Genomic DNA, 9,005 nt, shown 5'->3' with positions numbered 1-9,005 from the left:
CACCACACAAGAGTACCTCACCACCATTGTCACCTCACACAAGAGTACCTCACCACCAGTGTCACCTCACACAAGAGTACCTCACCATCAGTGTTATCTCAGGAGAACCTGTTACCTCAAACAAGGACTTCCTTATCAGTGTTATCTCTGACAGATGTACTGTTACCTCGGACAAGCACTTCACTATGCATGTTACCTCAAACAGCAATACCTCACCATCAATGTCACCTTGGACAAGATGGCCTCACTATCAGCATTACTTCAGACAAGAATACTTCACCGCCAGACCAGTTGTCACCGTCGACTGCAACCGATGGTAGCTCTGAGTGCATCAGAACACAGCCAGGTGCCATCAGGGTTTTCGACGGCTGGTTTGACACAAGTGGATCGCCAAGCCTTTCTTCCGGGCACCGCTAGGTGGACTTGAACTTGCCACCACTCTGATGAACAGCACGTTCCTCAGTGTCTTCGTCTGTGAAACTGGTGGTGATATCTCTAGGCCAGGTTGTTACAACGGCTCAGTGAGGTAATCGATGACGAGCTGAGGACAATTCCTGGCATACATCAGTGCCAGGCACTCATCTAAGTAGTGGCTGCTGGTAGTGTTATTAGAGTAGGTGAGCATTAAATATTTGTGGAATAAATGAGTCCTTATTCCATAAATGTTTACTGCTCCCCTACAATAATAACAACTCAAGACCGTAGTTTTCAAACATTAATATGCATAAGAATCACCTGGAGAGCTTGTTAAAACTGCAGCTTCATATATTAAAGATTCGCCTCTCTGTAATGGGGTCAGGAGGCTACTTCGGATGCAGGTGGTCCCAAGCCCCCTTCGGAGGAGTGCTCCTCAGATCAAGTTGGTTTGCCGGGCTGGACTTCATGCCACCTTGGCTCAGCTGACCAGCCCACTGTCACTGTTTGTGGCAGCCATCAAGTTGGCTCTGACTCCCAGCAGCCCTCTGCACACAGCACAAGTGTGTACAGAGGGCTGTACACTGTGCCCATCTGTTTCCTTGAGCTTCTTCCTCTCTCTGCTGACCCTTTACTTTACCCAGGATGGCGTCCTTCTTCAAGGACTGGTCCCCTCTAATAACATGGCCGACATTCTCCAGAAGAAGTCTCCCCACCCCAGCTTCCAATGAGCCTGCTGGCAGAGCGCCTCCCGGGACAGATTGGTTGGTTCATCTGGCAGTCCATAACTTGCCAGCGCCCTAACCCAAACGCATCACTTCTTCTTGGGGCCTCTGAAGCTCTACGTGAGTGAATCAAATGCTGGGACCATGTTGATGAAATAGTGTTGTCAGGTGCCCTTGAGCCGGCTCCAACTCACAGCACCCCAGTGTACTCCAGGAGGAAGCCCTACCCAGTGGCGTCTTTATCAGTGGCAAAGGACATCGCAACAGCCACAGACCACGCCCCTAGAGTCCTCCATGCAGATGTGGGCCGGGGAGGTGTCTTCTGCTGATTTGTGGAGTGGATTACAGTTTCACACAATGTTTTCCCATGAGGTAGATCTGTTGTCTTCACTGAGATTGTTCTCAAGGAGCTCTGGTGGCATCACGGGTGACATATACATTGAGCTGCCAAGCGCCTGGTCAACAGTTCGAAGCCACAGTGTGCTCCAAGGCAAGCAAAAAAGGGTGGCTACTCCCATAAAGCTTTGCGGTCTCAGAAACCCACCAGGGCAGTCAGTCCTACGCTGTCCTTAAAGGCCACTCTGAGGTGGACTTCAGGACAGTGACTTTTTTAAAAGAAGGTTGTTCTCAACCAACAGAAAAATGGTGGGGCCAGCAAAGAGAGGGAGCGGGAGGCCTCCGCTCCGCATCCCAGCATCTATTCTGAGCCCAGGTGAGGACCCACCTAACCCGCTGTGGTGTGTTCACACCTCGGAGATGCTGAGTCTGAACGTGGGGGGGTGGGGGGGAGCCGGCGTCCACAGACATCAGCAGAGCGCCTCCCAGGCAGTCCAAGGTGGTTCTTTGTCTGGGACGAGATGAGGCTGCCAGAGACCCAGCCGGCACCTTCTGCCTGTGGCTGTGCCTCACATCTGGCCTGCCTGCTCCATCTTCACCATCACCATCACCCCCATCTCTGAGAGCTTGTCGAAAGGGAAGGGAACCTGTCCACAGACGGAGGCCTCCCTCATACAGCGTGCCAGGCACCAGGAGAAGCCGTCTTCCGGCATTACTAAGGGTTCAATCCTTACAATCCTCTAAGACAGGGTTACTGCTTGAGGCCTCGTCTGCAGCAGCGGTTCTCAACCTGTGTGTCATTCGAGCCCCAAAGGGCCCTTTCACAGGGTCACCCGATTCATAACAGTAGCAAAATTATAGTGATGAAGTAGCAATGAAAATAATGTTATGGTTGGGTGGTGGTGGGGGGGTCACCACAACATGAGGAACTGCGTTAAAGGGTCGCAGCATGAGGAAGGTCGAGAACCACTGTTTTACAGAGAAGAAGGCAGGATCAGCTCTATCTGGGCCACAGGGTTGCCAATGGCTGTTTATTCTGAATCAGGTCAGCAGGCCTATCTTCGAAGGCCCCTCTGAGTAGGCTCGAACTTCTAATCGTCTTGGTCAGCAGCCAGACGCCTTAATCACTTGCACCTCCCAGGGACTCCATTTCATAGCCAGGCTGCCTTTCTCAACAGATGCACAAGTGAGATCATTCTGAATGACTTGGGACGGTCCTAAGCATCAGGCATTTCATTCCTTGTGAATCACAACCCACCCACCCACAACTAAATGCTGGCCTTTCCTACTCTAGTTATTGAGATGACAACACGCACACACACACACACACACACTCTCACTTCCAAACACCCTCCGGAGGTATCCTTACCCCCAAGGAGAAGCACGTGTGGAACAAGTGATCCCACTGGCCCACCACAATAATACTAACAGCAGTGAAACACCTCCACACTGTACTTTTCCAACATGAAGTAAGAATCACCTGGAGAGTTTAGTCCCTGTCCATCAGAAACAGGTGTGTGGTTTCTTGGTTTTGTCTTCTTTGAAAGAATCTGAGCACCAGCATGGTTTCTGTAACCAGCAACTAGATCCAATGAAGACGCAGTCACCCTTCAACCTATAAGGCCCCATCAGCTCCAGGAGACATTATGAGCAACAGCTGACAGCCAAGCAGGCTCTCATCTTCCAGCCCCTTCTAGACAGACCTGTCAAGGAAGGCCCCTTATGGCCCGAACGTTCTTTCTGGGGAGTTGGCTCAGACAGCACAGTTGTCCCAAGAGATCCCTAGATTTAGATGGTTAACGCTTGAGGGACTTAAGAGATTATTTTGTTCAATCTCAATTTACAGATGGGGAGAACCAGGCCTTAAAAGGCATCATAATTTACCCTAGGTACACAGCTAGCCCACCACCCATCTGTCAGTGTGCGGTGCTTCAGTGGCTCCCCAGTTGCCATGGCGCCTGGAAGCTGTGCCGTCGGTATTTCAAATGACAGCAGGTCACCCCTGGTGGATAGGTTTGCGTGGAGCTTCCAGATGAAACCAGACCAGCCAGGAGGGCCTGGTGACCTGTTTCTGAAAACTGGCCAATGAGAACCCTCTGGCTTACAGAAGAGTCAGACGTGTTATCAGGAGGGACTGGTCACTGGAGAAGGACGTCGAGTTGGATAGGGTGGGAGTGGGGTGGCAAGACAGGCCTGTGAAGGCAACTCCACACTGAAATGGATCGATCAGATAGCCACAATGATGATGGACTCAACAGACAGTGATCAGCAGGATGGGGCCGGGCTGGGGCAGAGCCAACCCGACAGCAACTTGAAAGAGCAACAATGGTGCCTGCAGACCCTAGAGGAGGCCCTGAGGACTCACTCACGTCTCACCCTGCAGGAGAAGACTCTCCCCGGCACCCCGTGGGGCTGAACCACTACCTGCTGTTGAGTTCATGCCGACGCACAGTGACTCTATAGGACAGGGTCGCACTGTCCCTGTGGGTTTCTGAGACTGTCACTCTTTACAGGAATAGAAAGCCTCCTCTTTGTTCTGTGGAGCGAGCAGCTGGTGGTTTTGAACTGCTGACGTTGCGGTTAGCAGCCCAACCTGTAACCCACTATGCCACCAGGCCCCGCCCCTTCGTGGATTGGGATAGGTCACTCCCCAAACAGGATGTCCACAGCTCTTGCCGCAGCAAGATCTCCAAGCTAAAAAAGTTAATTCCCTGCAGGGGAACTCACCCTGTCAGACAGAGAATAGAGATTAACCATACTTGTGCCCCAATAACGCTGCAGGTGAGTTCGTTTCTGCAAACTGTACATGTTTTCTATGAGCACCATGTCCTGATATGCATTAGCGTGTTGTATTAAATATATATATATACCATGTGGCTGGCTGATGCCTGTTGAATAAACGTGCCTTTGGAGACCTGGGGAGGATAAGGGAGTGGAGTTGGGTTAGCCACTTCTGCTTAGGCTCTAGGACCACAAGACAATCTGCTAAATTTGCTCCAAGAAGACTGTTGCCAGGCTGTCTGTGCCCCATCAGCTGTTTCCCGTGTTGATGAAAAGCGAAGGCTAATAAAATCTCCCCATTTGGGGGGCGTGGGGAGGGGGAGACAGCCACAAACAGCTGTGAGACCTTCCTTGTTCCTCGATGATGAAATGACAGTAATTATACCTTATGTCTCAGCTGAGCATTTATAAGGCTGTCACTGGTTTGCTGTGGTTTTAATGTGTGTGTATGTGTGTGCGTCTGTGTGTGTGTGTGTGTGTGTTACTTTGTTCCGCTTACGAGGCACATTCTATGGTGGATGATTGTACGCCCCTCATCCTACAGTAACAGCCACCGCTCATCCTACAGTTAACAGTGACACCGCTGAGGCAACACACAGGGGTTAATATGCCCATTTCGCAGATCAGGAAAGGGAGGCACGTGGACAGGAAGGTGGTTTGCCTGCCTCTGATGGGTGGAGCCTTGTTTGCTGGGTCCACTGACGATGGTCTTTCTAATATCAATACACCTCTTCAGCTCAATCGAACAGGAAGGGGAGGGCAACTTGCCCAGCAACTGAATAGTTCAGTTCTTAATGAAGACAATGACCTTGGAAACAACTGGTATATGTGTCATGTAGAGCCAGGGAATAGGGAGGCGGGCCACCGAGAGTGGCTGGCTGCCTGGGACAGTAGCATCTGGGGTGGCATGAGCGTTATCTGAGGCTGACACGGTAGCTCTGGACACACATCTATTGGGCAGGACCCCCTGGCTGTGCCCACACCCTCCCTTCATGCCCAGGGCTCACAGGCCACACCCACCATGGGCAGCACTTGGCCTCTGCATCCACACTGCTCCTTGTAGCAGACTCGGTCATAGTAAGGGGAGTGGCCCAGGGATCCCCAAGGTCATGTGTGCCAAGGGAGTTCTCAGAACACAAAAGTACCTCAAGGAACAGGGAGGCTCATCCCAGCAGAGAACAACACCAGCATGCACTTGGCCAAGAGCCATGGCACTCACCCCCGCAGAGTATTTGTCCTGGTGGCATACTGCTTACACACAGGGCTATGAACTGAAAGGTCGGCAGTTTGAAACCACCAGCCGCTCTGAGGGAGAAAGATGAGGCTGTCTACCCCAGTAAAGAGTGACAGTCTAGGAAACTCACAGGGGTAGTTCTACTCTGTCCTCTGGGATCGCTACGAGTTGGCATCAACTCACTGGAGATGGGTTTGGCAGTTTGGTGTCCTGGTATTGAGTCCAGGATGGCTCTGCCTTGTTCAACCATGGCACAGGTGTACAGGCCAGCCCCAGCCTTTCTTCAGCAGGTGGGAGGACAACCTCAAATCAAAGTCTGGAGGTAACCTTGGGCCCTCGTTCCTGGTGCTGACACTAGCCAGGGCTGAGATGTCGCTGCCCAGGGTCACTCAGGGGTTCTCATGGCCCCAACTATCCTCCTGTGGAGGAAGCCCACAGGAGACCCAAAGACAGCCCATAGAAAGAAGGATCTAAAGTCCCCTGACCTGGGCCACACTGGAGTTTAATCAATATGGCTGCTCAGGACAGGATCTGGTGATCTATTGTTGTTGTTTTTTTTTGTTGAGGGGGGCAGTAATATTTATGGAATACCAGCTATGTATGGCTGCTCTCTATACATGATTTCTTTAAATCCCACTCTCCAGCAGGAGGAATTGAAGCTCAGAGGGGCCTAAAGTAAAGTCTGTAGTCAGGATGTGAATGAAGAGTTTGCCTTACCTCCAAATTTCCCCTACCCCAGTGGGTTGCAGTCTTCTTTATTTTCGCTCACCATTCCGATAATAAATTGGATCCATAGCTGGATGGATGGTGATGGTGGGAGCCAGACCTGCCCTCTTGCCCTTCCTTCCCTACCTCTATCTGTCCCTGAGGCTCCACCTAACCTTTAAGGCTCCCCACAATTGCCTTTGAAAACCTCTCTGTGGCTCACGGAGGACCAGGGTATTCCTGGGACAGTAGGCATGCAGAAAACTCCCCTGAAGGACTTGGGGCTGTGTCTGCCAGGGTGGAATTTGCTCAGGGCCCCGGAAATGCAGACAAAACGGTCCCCAAACCTCTCTCCCTCTGCAAGGATCCTAGCTGGCTTCCTGAGATGGTGTACACCAGACCTCCTAGAGTACTTGTTCCTCAAACCATACACACCCTTCCCTCTAAGGTGGGAGGCTGCCTTCCCCATACCCACCTTCTGGGGGAGGGGCGGGGATGCACAGCTCATCAACCCAAGCGGCCTAACAAGGGTGGAAGCAGCAGCCAGGGTTCATGGGCCAAGCTCCTTCTTACAGTGGATGCTGACGTCCAAGCAAAAGAGCATTCCCCTGTCCTCCTTACCCACTCCCACCCTAAAGCACCCAGGCTCCTTCCATTGTAAGGGGGTGAGAGGGTGGTGCTCATTAGAGGCTGGTATGGACCTTTCTTTACCTTCTTCTTTTCCCTGTAGCACAAGAAGGATAACTCACACCCTGTGATCTCTGTCGGGGTGTCTTTGCCCAGGGCCAACCATAATCTACCCCGGGGTTCCCAGTACACTGTCCACCGCTGCATATGATCCAGGCGGTAGGAGTTCAGGGGATGCCTTGCCAGATGGTAAGCTCCTTGCTGAGCCCCTACAGGCCTGAAGCTCAGAGGAAAGAGAAAGTACTCGTTCTTCTCCCTGTCTGCCCTTCCCCCGCCTGCACACCTGCCACTTCGTCCATGTAAGGGGAAGCTAGTACCTGGGACCTGGGCGCCCCTGGGTTCAGATGGAGACTTTACAGAGGGTAAGGCTCCAGCCCGGTTAGGTGAGTATACAAATCCCTATGCAAATCAGATGCAAATCTGGGGCCTGCCCTCGGGTTCCTGGCAGGCAGCCCATTCAGGCACCTGGGTGCCTGAGAGGATCTGTCAGGCTGGGGGCTGAGAAATGAAAGCATTAATGGAGCTGGGGGGTTCTCTCTTAACTGATTCAAATGTCCCCAAGATCATATGAGAGGGTAGATTCCCCTGCTTAAAACCAACCCCCTAAGAAAAGCATTCACTCTGAACATCCACCTCCCCGTCTCCTCACCCACAAATCAAATCGCCCTTCACTAGCCTGGGCAAGGGACCGCGCTGGTCACAAGGCTGGAATTCTGGAAGGCCAGAAGGGTGTAAGCAAACCAAAAACCAAACTTACTGCCATTGAGCAGGTTACAACTCATGGCACCTCATAGGACAGGATAGAAATGCTCCTGTGAGTTTCCAAAACTGCAACTCTTTACTGGAGTAAAAAACCCTCATCTTTCTCCTACAGAGTGGCTAGTGGTTTCAAACGTTTGACCTTGCTGTTCGCAGCCCAATTTGTAATCACTTGACCACAAGGACCACTGAGAGCCTAGGAGATGCTCTGTGGCTTAGAGGAGGGCTCCCCACTTGCCTGCTAAGGAGCCCTGTTTCTCTGACAGGTCATTACCAAGCCAAACCCATTTGTGTGTCCACCACCTCTGTTCCTCGAGCTAGGAAAACTCAGCCTCTCCAGCCAGTCCCCTGGGAGCCCCGCAACTTGAGCGTTGCCTGTGGGTCAACTGCTTGCTAGCTTTTTGTTTCTAATTGAGCTCCCCATTCTGCTGCAGAAATATATCACAGGCAGCTGGCTTTGATGCCCAGAAAAATGAAGCTTCAGGAAGGTGTGTTGGGCATCGGGGCACCTCTGTCCTCCCTCACATTCTACCGACTGGCCCCTTCTCAGGCCCACGGGTCCCTGGTCTCCTGTCCCTCACTTGTGTTTGCCATCTCAAGATTTTAAAAACACATTATCTGGGTGCAGTCCCCCCCTTTTTAAAAAATGAGCCACCGAATGGAGTGTTCAAGATTTTCTTAATGGCCTGATGGAGGCTTTTCCTTTGGTCTTCTCCAGAGAGAAGAGCCATGAGCCCCCATCGGAGTGGTTGGGGTGGGAAATGGGGAAAGAAAGAAAGAAAAAAATCAATGCAACCCATTATTTTGGCTTTTAGAAAACAGGAATTTTAGTGCCGGGGAAGCTTGTTCTTTTACACAGTAAAAATGCAAATGCAGGCAGTACAGATGCTGGCACGCTGGATAGAACGACAGAGCGAGCCTCGCTGGGGTGCAGCCGGATGCCCAAACCTGAATTTGCTTTGGCAATAACCAGGCAGTTACTGGAGACTTGATAACCAGTGGTTGAAACACCTCCCTGGTTTCTTTCTGAGGCATCCGTCTGAGCTGGGGCTTCATCGAGAAAAGAAAGTGGGGGCAAAAAGGAAAGGTCTTTCAAGAGGAAAGGGGAGAAGAGACGCTCAAAACACATTCAATAACTGCTTAATTCCATCCAAAGGAGGCCCCATCTCATCCTGTTCTCTCTCCTCTCTCTCTGCCTCCAGCTCCTCACAGATGGACGGACAAATTATTGTAAGAGGATATTGTTTTCTGTAACAGGCTCGAACATTCACATTTACATTTTCCTTGGTGCCGCGGGGGTGACTGGCAACGGGAGAGAAAAATACATCGAACCCCATCTTTTCTGCTCACGCCCGCATCCCATT

The 9,005-nt window shown here is 51.6% G+C and overlaps 1 protein-coding gene across 1 annotated transcript in view; it reads right to left on the bottom strand.

Annotated features, from left to right (window-relative positions):
• Positions 1 to 9,005, bottom strand: part of LOC123520903 (Down syndrome cell adhesion molecule-like protein 1) — a 315,239-nt gene that overhangs the window by 303,750 nt on the left and 2,484 nt on the right. The gene's annotated exons all lie outside the window — the stretch shown is intronic.

The sequence above is a fragment of the Echinops telfairi genome, unplaced genomic scaffold, assembly GCF_000313985.2.
Source record: "Echinops telfairi isolate 266 unplaced genomic scaffold, ASM31398v2 ScPeMD7_7463;HRSCAF=8501, whole genome shotgun sequence".
In the NCBI taxonomy this organism is placed as follows: domain Eukaryota; kingdom Metazoa; phylum Chordata; class Mammalia; order Afrosoricida; family Tenrecidae; genus Echinops; species Echinops telfairi.
The sequence above is the reverse complement of the archived record's forward strand: the minus strand, read 5'-3'. Positions and strand labels throughout refer to the sequence as shown.